This window comes from Delphinapterus leucas, chromosome 8 (assembly GCF_059928025.1).
Source record: "Delphinapterus leucas isolate spDelLeu-1000000601 "Yukka" chromosome 8, BTC_Dleu_Yukka2, whole genome shotgun sequence".
Classification (NCBI taxonomy): domain Eukaryota; kingdom Metazoa; phylum Chordata; class Mammalia; order Artiodactyla; family Monodontidae; genus Delphinapterus; species Delphinapterus leucas.
The window spans coordinates 68,996,697-69,010,467 of NC_143136.1; the positions used below are offsets into that span (position 1 = coordinate 68,996,697).

At 34.4% G+C, this 13,771-nt stretch overlaps 1 non-coding gene across 1 annotated transcript; it reads left to right on the forward strand.

The window, feature by feature from the left end:
• Window positions 1–13,420: 13,420 nt before the first annotated feature.
• Window positions 13,421–13,530, forward strand: LOC115802194 (U6 spliceosomal RNA). Its single transcript, XR_004022593.1, has one exon. It is a non-coding gene; the product is annotated as a U6 spliceosomal RNA (small nuclear RNA).
• Window positions 13,531–13,771: the final 241 nt, after the last annotated feature.

Consider the following 13,771-nt stretch of genomic DNA (forward strand, 5'->3'; position numbering starts at 1 on the left):
CCACCCCTTTTCCTTTGCTTCTTTTTCCCTTCTTCCCATTTCCCTAGTTTCTTTCTAGCCGTCTTACTTTCCATGACCCCATTTTTTTTTTCATTTGATTCACTTATACCTTAGACTCTCCATGGTGCATTTGAACTTTGGTCTCTTCCTTATCAGCCATTTTACACACACACACAAACACACACAGACAGAGATGTTAGGTTCTATTTAATCACAGGATGGTTTCACATAGTTCCATAATTGTTTTATATATGTAAATTTTGCCTCTCTACTCTTCCCAATAAATTTCTTGAGAATGTAAATGGGTCATACACTTCCTTTGTATTTATATCAGACTTTGCAGAGCCTTGGACAAGTAGAAGACAATCAGTGAATGCTTACCCAATTGAAGTGCTTTTCTTAGCGAATGGTTTCAAAGACCGAAGAGGAGACTGAACCCCTAATGTTAGGCAACAATAATACCTGACAAATCTAAATTCTGAATAAGCTTCTCAGAAGCAATAGAAGTTTGCTTTGAAAAAAAAGTGACTTTTTCTAGTCCACTAAAATTGAAAAAAAATCCTTTCAATCCAGTGGTTCCTACTGTTCTGAGGAGACTTACTAACTTGCTGCTACTTTGGATTTGATGGCCACCTTAAATCAAAGTGCTTATGATAGGCTTGTAATAGAATTTACAGACATATTAGGATGCAAAGATTAGTTCCGAAAAATACTGTTTTAATTATAACATAACAAAGTAAGAAATTTTCCGGCTGGAATTGAACATTTAGGTTTAAGTGCTTAATTGATCTTAACTGGTTCTCAACTTTGCATATTTCAATCAATTCTAATGAGTGAATTGAGAAGATGTTGCAACTGATTCTTATTAACTTTAGTACTTCTATCATTTAACCGGGATCAGAAGTCTCAAATGAGTTGATTTGGTGAAACATTAGCTCAGTTGAAATGTGTGACAATTTACCACTTAAAAGGTCACACAAGTCAAACCTGAGAGATGGGACTTGAGGGGCCAAGGCATTTGGAAAGACATTTTCGGGTGATTCTGCTATGTATTTAGAGTCAGCCAGTGATTTAGTTTAACCGCAGATTGGTCCTAGGGTCTCTTCCGTAACATGCCCTCCCAAGATCAAGCAACCTATTTTTTTAACACCTTCAAATGCCAGAGCAGTATCAGTGTACATAATCACTCTCATGAACTAAAAGACTTGAAGTCACTTGCAAAATGTATTATTTACAACCAGAGAAGAGCAACTCACTTCCAATTAGAGCACACAAGGCTCTTAGATCTCAAAATTAGCGTATTTTAAAAATTTACTTCAAAATTAAAAACCACGTACCAGACAATATGACTTGAAACCCATGTCTTGTTCTTGGTGAGAAAAATGGGGAAATCAAGTGGAAAATGACTAAGGAGAGGACAGGGAAAGAGTCACAAAAAGAAAGCAACAAGAGACTAAGGAGAACAAGAGATTAAGCTGGAAAAAGAACCAATACCTAGTACATTATTCTGGATGTTTGGCCATAACCTTTGCTTCATTTTCAGCTGCCAGCTTCAAGTCACAGGAGAACAATACTAGAAATCTGATCCGTTCAAGAACACTGACAGGCTTGCTAGGAGAATATCAAAACGCACTCTCAAGTGAAATCAACTAATATTTATTGAATATCTATTATATGAAAGGCACTGTTAGAAAAAGGACTTAAAGAAAGACAGCAGGACCAGCCACTATATGGAGGGTCTGACAAAATTAAACAGGCTTGTTGAGGTGGACCTGTCCGGTTTGAGAGACTAGAGGTAGCCTGTAGCTGGAGACAGAAGCACAAAAACTATCAGTGTCTCAGGGGAATGGTGAGAGCAGTGAACAATGATTCCAAGTGAGATGTGAGCTTGGCCTCCTGTCATCGGAGGAGAATAAAGGTCATTAGAAAATAATTACCCACTTAGGAATCCGACCTTCTGACTGACTTGAAAATATTGAACTAAGAATTTGGGCTTCTGTCTTTTCCTCGACTAGGAATCCTATTATGATCCCCAAATTGGAGTTTAAAGAAAGGATAGGAAGGATTATATTGCAAGTGGAAGAGATGTGAATTTCGGCTGTAGTTATTTGAAGTTCACCTGGACAGAGGCCAAGAAGATCATCACAGACACGGTGCTATATATAATCAAAGATATCAAGGGGATTAAGGTATTCTCTTCCAACAGACAAGTTCATAAGGCAATAATAAGAAACAGTAAGATAAAGTTCAACTATAATAATAGAAGAGTTGTTATGAGATTATAGAATATTAATTGCACAAGGATGAGTTGTTCAGACACTAATGGCTCTGAGTCCCAAAGAGGTACAGATCCCTTCAATTAGAAGAAGGAAGAGAACTTACTATAAGGTAACATTCCAAGGGAGAAGTATTCTGTCATTAAACACTTAGAGGCAGGATCCTAAGACAGTCATATTAAATAATTTATTTATTTGGATGGATGGCTAGGTTTAGGTAGTTGAACACATGCTGAATAGTTTGGGCTTTATTTTATAAACAGTGGGGACTCACAGACCCTCCTTTTACAGAGGGAAGTTATTCTCAAAATAGTATTAGAGAAAATTGACTTGCTGATTTATATAGAATGGATGGTAGGGGAGAGAAATCAGAGGGCTGAAAATCAGTTGGGAAATTATCACAAGAGAGTAAACCTAAGGGTCTGAATTTGGCTCATGGCAGTGGACTAGAAAGAAAAGTCCGATGTAGCAGTTATTCTAACGAGTGACTTGAGAAGGTGTTGCAACCACTTCTTATTAACTTTAGTACTTCTATCATTTAACTGTGATCAGAAATGTCAAATGAATTGATTTGGTGAAACATTAGCTCAGTTGAAATGTGTGACAATTTACCACTTAAAAGTTCACACAAGTCAAATCTGAAAAGCTTTCTTATCTGGATATAATTATTCAAACACCATTTGGAAGCAGCATTTCACTTAGATGCTGCTTACCAAAATGTAGCCAGTCCTCTCAGTTTGGTCTTTTCACCCATGGAACTCATCCAAGTCAACAATGTTCCTTGGCCTCTGATGTCCTTTCCAAATCCTAGCTGACAGGGAGAGAACCCACTGTCTGTACTGAAGATAGAAAATAGCATTAAATTCTAAGGCAATACGGATTCATGATCATTTAAAAGGATTTTGAAAACACAGAGGTTATGAATTTAAAAGCTCCACTTAGCTTGTACAGTGCTTTAGGCGATGGTGTCCAGAGAGGTCAGTTTTGTAGGTGGCAAAAGCAATAACAATAATGAGAAAAAAAAAAAACTTTAACAGTGCTTAAAATATGATAAAAACGATTTAACATCTGGATTTTTCAAATAACTGAATATTTTCCAGGTAAATTCTGTTCATAGGGAGTAGTTGAATAATTGAAATATTTTATTACCTAAAATACATGAACTTTAGAAGAGTACATCCCCTAAATATACTAAATATCTCCCAAAGATCTATTGTTAGATAATGTAGGTAAAATCTTTACTTTTGTTCTATTTGCCTTACCTTCCTTGAAAAGCCCCAGGTACATAAGGTGTAACTCTCTTATGTGTCAGTGACACTCTGTAATTTGTTCTATGTAGAATATTCTGGGATTATACAGGCATCTCCAGCAGATTAATCTTATATGTTGGACTTCCAATAGCCAAGAGGGTTTTAAATTATTCAAATGAAAGGTGAAATCCAAGTCCCTTGTATTGCAATCACTAATATGATTATATCAGTTCTTGATATGGGTAGTTAATTTAGAGATCAGATAGTCCAGCTTCCTAATATGACATTTGAGGAAACTAATGAAATAAGTTGCACAGTCATATGCCCAGAATCAAGAATGGAATCCACAGATTATTCTTTTACTGTAAAAGGTGGCCAAGAGGCTAGATCAGGACTTAAGAGCCCTAAGTAAAATTTTACTAAAAATATAAATACACACACACAAATGCTAGGCAAAATAATAATCCCCTAAAGATGTCCATATCCTGATCTCTAGAACTTGGAACCTGTGAATATATTACCTTACTTGGCAAAAGGGATTTGCAGCTGTGATTAAGGATAAGGACCTTGAGATGGGGAGGTCATGGATAATAATCATGGATTATTCAGGTGGATGCAATCTAGTCATGTGAATCCTTAAAAGTGGAGAATGTTTCCTGGCTACAGTCAGAGAAAAAGGATCAGAGAGTTGCTGGCTTTTAAGATGAAGGGAGAGAGCCATGAACCAATGAAAAGACAAGCTGGGAAAAGCAAGGAATTGGAGTGTTCCCTAGAGGTTCCAGAAGGAAGTGCAGCTCTGTTGAAACCTTGATTTTAGCTCAGTGAGACCCAAGTCAAACTTCTGACCTATAGAACTGCAAGACAATAAATTAGTGTTGCTTTAATCTGTCACATCAGCAATAGATAACTAATACTATAGATATATAAACTTTTAATGATGTATAATATATAAGAAAAAGTACATAAATTATAAGTATACTGGTCAGTGATTTATCACAAACTGATCACATGTGTAACCACCAACCAGATCAAGAAACAAGTATTACAAGTACTGCAGAAGCTCCCTTCATGTGCCATTCCAGGCACTACCCTGTTCCCCATGGTAACCACTATTCTTACTTTTGACAGTATAGATTAGTTCTGAACTTGAAATGTTTGAACTTGAAACGTATGGAGTCATATACTATATATTATTTTTGTATCTATCTCTTTTAATCAACATTATGTTCTTAGATTCATGTAAATTCGTTTGTTCCTTCTCATTGCTTCATAAAATTCCATTGTATAAATGTACTGCAATTTACTTAACCATTCATACTTTGGGCATTTGGGTAATTTTTAGTTTGAGACTATTAGAGTGCTGTCTTAAGCATTCTTGTATATGTTTTTGATGAACACATAACCATATTTCTATGTCTATACCTAGGAATGTAATTGCTGAGTCATGGGGTGTGTGTACATTAGTGTTGCTATAAGTTTTTTAAAGTTTTATACCTAGTTGCATTTCTACCGGCAATATAAGAAGTCCCAGTGCAATACATCTTCTCCAACATTTAGTATTTTTAGTCTTTTTAATTTTATCCATTCCTGTGTGTGCTGATATTACATTGCTATTTTAATTTGTATTTCCTCATTTTCAAGATTCAGTTTACTGTGTTTTTAAGGTGAATAGGTGTTAAATTTTACCGAATTACTTTTCTGTTTCTATTGAGATGACCATTTAATTCTTCTCTTCTGTTTTCATTAATGTAGTGGATTACACTGATGGATTTCCAAATGTAAAAATACCCTTAATTTGCTGGACTAAACTCTGCTTAGTTATGAAGTATTCCTTTTTTTTTTTAAATTTTAAATACAACTGAGTTCCACTTTCTAGTAGTTTTTTAGGATATTTGAGCTAGATTGATGAGAGATATTGGCCAATAAGTTTTTCTCTTTTCATTTATTTGTAGGGTTTGATTTCAAGGTTATGCAAGCTCCACATGAAGAAGTAGGAGTATTCCCTTGTTTATCTGTTCTCTGGTAGATTTTGTGTAATATTGGTATTTGGAAGGATTCATAGGTTAATTTACTATGACCTAGAAGTTCCTTTGTGAGAAGATTTAAAAAATTGGATTAATTTCTGTAAGAGGTTTAGACTATTCAGATTTTAAATTTCTTCTTAAGTCTGTTTGGTAAGTTGGGTTTTCCATATCATTCAAATTGTCAAATTTATTCGCTTAAAGATTTTTCATAAATTTTTTCATACTTAATCATTATAGTTTTAATATTTGGATTATTTATACTGATGCCTCCCCTTATACTCCTGATATAGGTAATTTGTGTTTTCTCTCTTTGTTTTAATCAGGCTTGCTGGGGGCTTTTCAGTTTTACTGAAAGTTAAAAAAACAACCTTTTGCTGATTCTCTCCATTGTGTGCTTATTTTATATTTCATTGATTTTTTCCTTCATTTTTGTTTCCTTCATTCTTGAGGATTGATTTGCTATAAGTTTTTGTAGTTTCTTGAGATGGATTCTTAGTTGATTTTTAGTATTTCTTTTTTTCTAATATATGCACATATGACTCTACATTTTCTTTTAAGCACTGCTTCAGCTCTACCTAGCAAGATTTGGTATGTCATGTCTTCATTATTATTTAGTTCATAACATTTTAATTTCCATTGTAATTTCTTCTTTGACCTATGGATTAACTGGAATTTCCAAGCATATGGAATTAATATAGTTTTTTCTTATTATTCACTTTTAGCTAAATTTGACTGCAGTGAGATAATATACTCTAAATGATTTCAGTCCTTTGATATTTGTAAGAATATTTTAGTAGCTTAACACATGATAAATTTGGTGAATGTTTTTTACAGTTCGAAAGATGTAAATGATATAATTGTTGGGTGCAGTGTTCTGTATATGTGAATTTGGTCACGTTTTATTATTTGTGTTGTTTAGATCGTCTGTGCTCTGACTGATTTTTCTATCAGTTATAGAAACAAGTCTGTTAATTCCTCCTCTATAATTGTGGAATTGTCTGTTGTCTGTTTAGATTTCTTATTTTCTGCTTGATATATATTAAATCTGTGTTATTTATAATGTATATATTTGGGATTGTGATAGCTTCCTGGTTGATTGATTTCTTCATGATTTTAAAATCTCTCTCTATTATGAGTAGTGTTTCTTGCCTTAAAGCTTACATTCTCTTTTAGTATAAATATACCAGTGTTCTTTTTATTTGTATAATTCATCAATTCCTATCTTTTTATTTTTACCATGTCTGTGTGCTTCTATTCAAAACATTTTTCTTCTTAGCAGAATAGAGTTATTCTTTATTTCAATCTAATAAGCATAGTATTTTAATTAAAATATCAAATCCTTTTACCTTGAATGTAATTATTGATATAGTTTGATTTAAATCTACGATTTTACTGTTTTCTCTCTGTTACGTCTCCTTTATTCTTTCGTTGCTCATTTTAAGTTTTTTGGATTTGCACCGTATTTTTATGATTATGTTTTTCTCTCAATTACCTTGTGAATTATACATTTAAATTACTCTTTTAGTGCTTATTAAAGATTTATCGTTGACTTATTACCATTTAATACAAGTTATTAATAATTTCACTTCCCTATAATGCTAGCATCTTAGAACATTTTACTTTCAAGAATTCACCTCCCATGTTTGGATCATTGTTGTAATGCACTTTAAGTTTGTATTTATGTTACAAAGTTTATGACATTATAATTATTCTTTTATACAACCAATGTATATTTATATACATATTTACCATTTCCAGTGCTCTTAATTCCTTTATGTGTTCCATTTATTTGTCTGGAATTATTTCTCTTAAGAAGTCCTTTTATATGTCTTCTAATGCCTTTTGATGATGTACTCTTAGTTTCTGTTTGCTGAGAACACCTTAATTTCCTGTTTGTTTTTGAAGAATATTTGTACTAGGTATAGGATTCTAAACTAACAATTATTTTAACACTTCAAAAATATTAACTAATTACTTTCCAACTTCCTTTGTTTCTAATGAGAAGTCATCTGTTAGTCTTATTTTTGTTCTTTTGGAAATAATGTCTTTTTTATTGATTGCCACTTGTGAGACTTTCTCCTGGTCTTTCGTGATCTGCAACTTGACTGTAAATTTCATAGTAATATATTTTTAAATCTTGCTTGTGGTTTGCTGAGCTTTTATCTGTGTTGATGATGTTCAGCTGTTTTTTTAAAATTCTTAGCTAACATTTCTTTGAAAGTATCTCTCTTTTTTTCCATTTACATGTATGTTAGGCTTTTTACAGAGTCCCTTATGTCTGTTATGCTCTTTTTTGGTTATTCTGTACTTCAGATTGTATATTTTCTACTGACCTGTCCTCTACTTTGTCTAAATTTCTGTGAAAACTATTAATTGTTTTCTTAATTTTCAGATATTGTGTTTTCGTTTCCACAATATTCATCTTATTCTTATAGTATATTGAACTCCATATGTTACCAATTTTCCATATTGCCTATAATTTCTTGAGTATTTTAGTCACAGTCATTGACTTCTGATCTCAATATCAGGATCACCTGAAAGTCTGATTTTGTCTGTTTTTCCTCTTGGTTACTGATCATATGACATTTTTCATGCTTAAAGATTTTTTATATAATTTTGAACACTGTACATTAAAAAAACTGTAAAAGTTCATATTATAGATGCCATTTTATCACCAGCAGGGTTCTAAGAAATGAAATAGATGATCATTTTAATCCATTCAGAAATGGGGCCAGGTCAAAACTGCACTTGATTGTCAAGATTCAATCTATTTCTACTTTGTCTTTATTCTTAGGGTACACCCACCAAGACCTTTTAATTGAGAACCTAGGGAGCATTTTTCTTCTCACCTCTGGAAGGCTGTTGGAATTTTTGCTCTGCTTTTCAGAGATTTTCAGCTTAGTCTTGTCCTGTGTAGCTTTTGAATAGCAATTATGAGGAAATCTGGCTCTGTGTTTGATTGACAAAACTCTTGCTTGTTTCTTGGTTTCCCAAGAACTGTCTGCCAGGGACCAACCCTGGATTCTGTATCTCTAGCTGTATTCTCTCTCTCTCTTTTTTCTTTTTTGGCCATACCATGCAGCATGCAGGATCTTAGATCCCTGACCAGGGATGGAACCTGTACCCTTTGCAGCAGAAGCATGGAGTCTTAACCACTGGACCAGTAGGGAAGTCCTCTCTAGCTGTATTCAGAATCAGCAAATATTCCCAGAAAGAAAAGCTAATGGAAGAATGTAGTGTCAGTTCACCACTATCTCCAGTACCTCTAAAAATAGTTTCATAGACCTTTCCTCCAGCAGAGAGACTGCAGTATTCAGTAAAATTTCAGTATTCAGTAAAAAATTCAATAAAATTTCCAACTTGGTTCTTTAAATACTTACTCTGTCCATCTATAAATTAAGTTATGCTCTAAGAAACTGGCCATGTGTTTGAGGCAATTTAAGTCTCCAGCCCTGGATGACTGCTAAAAACTCTGTTGGTTTATTTGTCCCTTCTCATTGGTTTTCTATCTGAAGGAAGTCCAGATTCTCAAGCTCTAGATCACACTCAAAATTATCACATGCTTCCAGGAAAAGACAGCTGAAAATTCTGAGCTCATCTCTGAACATTTTCCTAAATATTTTCTCTGAATGTTTAGTCCCTATAATCTTCCTTGCATTCACAGCTCTCTAATGCCTTTAAAATATGATTTTTATAATTTACCTGGTTTTCTTGGGTGTTCACATTAAGAATGTTAGCCTTCTGAAAATTACTTAATCTTTTTTTCTAACATCTTTATTGGAGTATAATTGCTTTACAATGGTGTGTTAATTTCTGCTTTATATCAAGGTGAATCAGCTATACATATACATATATCCCCATATCTCCTCCCTCTTGCGTCTCCCTCCCACCCTCCCTATCCCACCCCTCTAGGTGGTCACAAAGCACCGAGCTGATCTCCCTGTGTGATAATTACTTAATCTTAATTGGAAGTGAAAGACTCCATAGATAGTTCTTCAATTTGATTTTAATACTAATAAGGAGAGCAATTATTCTCTAGTTTTTCAAATATTTGATGAGCCTCTGTTGTCTAAAATACACGGCCTGATACATTGTAGAGTAAGTTTGTGACCACAATGCTAAAAGAAACTATAATTTTTTATCTCCTGTGCTGCCCAGTTCTTATCATTTGGTGGGGGGGTTCAATTCAAGCCAAACTCCTCTGGGACACCTTGTCTTTCTGGCAAGAGATGTCTAACTTTTGATAAATTCCTTGACACTACTGTTCTCTGCCATTCTACTCAAAAATAAATATTTTCAAAGAGCTCATGTGTTCCAAAATAAAAGAACACATCTATTGCCTGAAATAGTTTAGATATGAGTAGAGGACCAGGGAAGAATGGAGTTTGACTCTTACCAGTTTCATCTCACCCTTATAATTGAAAAGTTGTTTTAAAAGACTCTAATAGCAGGCTTCCCTGGTGGCTCAGTGGTTGAGAGTCCGCCTGCCGATGCAGGGGACACGGGTTCGTGCCCCGGTCCGGGAAGATCCCACATGCTGTGGAGCGGCTGGGCCCGTGAGCCATGGCCACTGAGCCTGCGCGTCCGGAGCCTGTGCTCCGCAACAGGAGAGGCCACAGCAGTGAGAGGCCCGTGTACCGTCAAAAAAAAAAAAGACTCTAATAGCTATAGAGTACATGGAAGATAAGCTAATAATGTTTGAAAGAAGCAGTTCTTAGAATACCTTGGAAAATGTATCTTACAGGTCTCCCCAGTGCTATCCTGTTTCTGCAAACTGAAGACACACACACAAAAAAAGTGTACACGGAAGTCAGTTGTCCCTAATAGCAACATCAAATTCATCCCACTGAATCTGTTAAGTTGTTCACTTGAATATTCTGCTTCTGGCTATACTTAAAATCCGGCAAGCTTCAGAGTTGGATGAAAAAGCCCACTATCCTATTAATTAATTTTATCTTCCCAGTTTAGGTAACAGGGCCCCAAAGGCAATCAGCTAGTGCCCTGAAGCACACAATACAGTTACTAATGGTAATAAAATGATGGCTCTTATTTTGAAAAATAGCTTATAGCAGTATTGATAATATTCTAGCAGCAGAATTTGAAAATCCAGCCATAATACCTTAATATTAAATTCTGTATATTCAGTAGTGTACATTATCAATATACCACCACATGATTTATTCATACCAGTCTCAGTGTCCTCCAGCATTGATCTCAAGGATGTTTTTTAGCTCTGTAATGAAAACTCTAGAGCTTAAAATCCTGATCAAATGTCATCACTACACCAAGTCAGAAATATGGCCCATAGGGGTTAAGGTAGTATAAATTCTTTTTGGCCTGCATTATAAAATCTTGCCCAGAGCTAATACTGAGAAAAGGGGGAAAACAACTCAGTGAGTCAGAAGACTTACTGTCATCCTCCCTTCATCAGTGTAGACTGGGTTTATCGTCCTGAACCATGTGCTCCAAAAAAAGAAAAAAAAAATGCTGTTGAGAGGGTGTTCAACCAGGATGTAACTTTGGAAATATGCTTATGATGGAAAGTAAAAACAAAAAACAAACAAACTTAACTGAAGAACTAAAAAACTCCACTGTTTAAAATGAGGTTAAAGTGTCCATCGACAGATGAATGGATAAAGAATATGCGGCACATATATACAATGGAATATTACTCAGCCATAAAAAGAAATGAAATTGAGGTGGATGGACCTAGAGTCTGTCATACAGCGTTGAAGCAAGTCAGAAAGAGAAAAATACCATAGGCTAACACACATATATGTAATCTAAAAAAAACCCAAAACTGGTTCTGAAGAACCTAGGGGCAGGACAGGAATAAAGACGCAGACCACAGAGAATGGACTTGAGGACACGGGGAGGGGGAAGGGAAGCTGGGACAAAGTGAGAGAGTGGCATGGACGTATATGCACTACCAAGTGTAAAATAGATAGCTAGTGGGAAGCAGCCGCATAGCACAGGGAGATCAGCTTGGTGCTTTGTGACCACCTAGAGGGGTGGGATAGGGAGGGTGGGAGGGAGATGCAAGAGGGAGGAGATATGGGGATATATGTATATGTATAACTGATTCACTTTGTTATAAAGCAGAAACTAACACACCATTGTAAAGCAATTATACTCCAATAAAGATGTTAATAATAATAAATAATAAAATGAAATGAGGTTAATTTAAAAATGGAAACAATCTGGAAACAATAGAAGTGAAAGCCTCACTAAATTGCTCCATTATCCATTGTTAAAGCTTAGAAAAGAGTTAACTATGTTTTGGATGGGTAATATTACCACTTCTAACACCATAGGCTCCGAGGCATGAAAGTGATTGTTTCATAAACAAAAATGAAAAAAATTCCAAGGAGACCACTGAAGTATTTCTGGTCACTCTTCTTGGAGGACATCTTATAAGCAAAAGACCTCTGTCTATATGGTGGCGTTCGAGATGGTGGTGGGTTGCCACATTTTGCTTTTGAAAGATAGCAAAATACGTAGTTTCTATACTGCTTTATTCAAACAGAAATTTCCATCATATGTATTTAAGAACTGTGGTTGCCAATAAAGTCAGTCCTCTTGTTTATATTTTTACATTCCTGTATTAACAGTATACACACATTTATATAAGCATCAAAAGTACTATACATGAAAACAAGTAAGTTTCTATACTCTAACAAACAAAATGATTGAAGTTGACCCAGGAAAAATCAGACTGTAGCTATAATAAATATTCACAAAACTGACAGGATACCTTCTAGCAGTGAAACATGTACTCTGAGTTTAATTAATTTGTAAGATATAACAATATTTTTGTGAAGGTTAGGAAACACAGTTTGGTAATATTAACTATAATTTCCTTGGTTAATGTTGTTTGAAATCATAATCCAGGTAACTGTATAAATCAGGATTAAGCCAGAGAAATAGAATCAGTAGGAAATATAAATTAAGAGATTTATTGCGGGGAACTGGCTTATACCATTTGGGGGGCTGGCTAAGCATGTCTAAAACTTGTAGGGCAGGCTGTCAGGAGGGTCAGGCTGGAACTCTCAGGCACAGGATAAAGCTGTTGTCCACACAATTTCTTATGAAAGCCTCAGCTCTGCTTTTAACCTCTTTCAGCTGATTGAATCAGGCCTGCCCAAACTATCTAAAATAATCTCCATTTCTAAAGTCAACTGATTATGGATTTTAATCCCATCTACAAAAAACTTCACAGCAACACCTAGAATAGTGTTTGAAAGAATAACTGGAGACTAGCCAAACTGACTCATCAAAACGACTACCACAGTAATATATAGAAGTTTAAGTATTGGTTGATTTCTCCAAATCTCAAAGAGCATTGAAGATTGCTCATTTGAAATTCAAACCCTGCTCTCTTTAAGAAACAATTAAACATATGTATATATTATATCTCTGATCTTTCCTTCTTATCTGGTTTTCATTTGAAAAGTTAAAGAAAGCTCAAATCTTTCTTACTGTAATTTTTTGTCTCAATTTTTATAAAATGTGCAAAGGAGGTATTTCTGGATAAAGAGTTTCCTATAACACAAAGCCATAGAATATGCCTTTCCACTATTTGTCTTTAAAAAAAAATTAGAAGGGATAATTTTGTTGGCATCCTAAACACGATTGTCAATAATGGATAGCATTAACATTTATATATTGATATGTTAACAAAGAATTAGAGAATTCGTTTTCATAATCCTTAATCAGTATTGTAGAAATCTGAGTCCATAGAAAGATATATGAGATTTCATTTATTGAAGAAGATACACCATGAGGTGTCTACAACATTTTAGAATGAGTGATGCAGCTTCCATTCTTTTCTTTTGGCTTTGTGATTTTGATTGTTTAAAATTGCAATGCTGTGCTCACTTTGCCAGTACATATCTAATACTAAAATTGGAATGATACAGAGAAGATTAACATGGACCCTGTGTAAGGATGACATAAATTCATGAAACATTCCGTATTTTTTAAAATAAATATTTTGTTATATATGAACCTCATGGTAACCACAAACCAAAAAATTATAATGAAACAGAAAAAAAGAGAAATCCAAACATAACACTAAAGACAATCATCAAATCACATGAGAATACAGCAAAAGAAGAAGAAAGGAACAAAAAGAACTACAAAAACAACCAGAAAACAAATAATTAAAGGACAATCAGTATACTTCTATCAATGATTACTTTAAGTGTAAATAGACTAAATG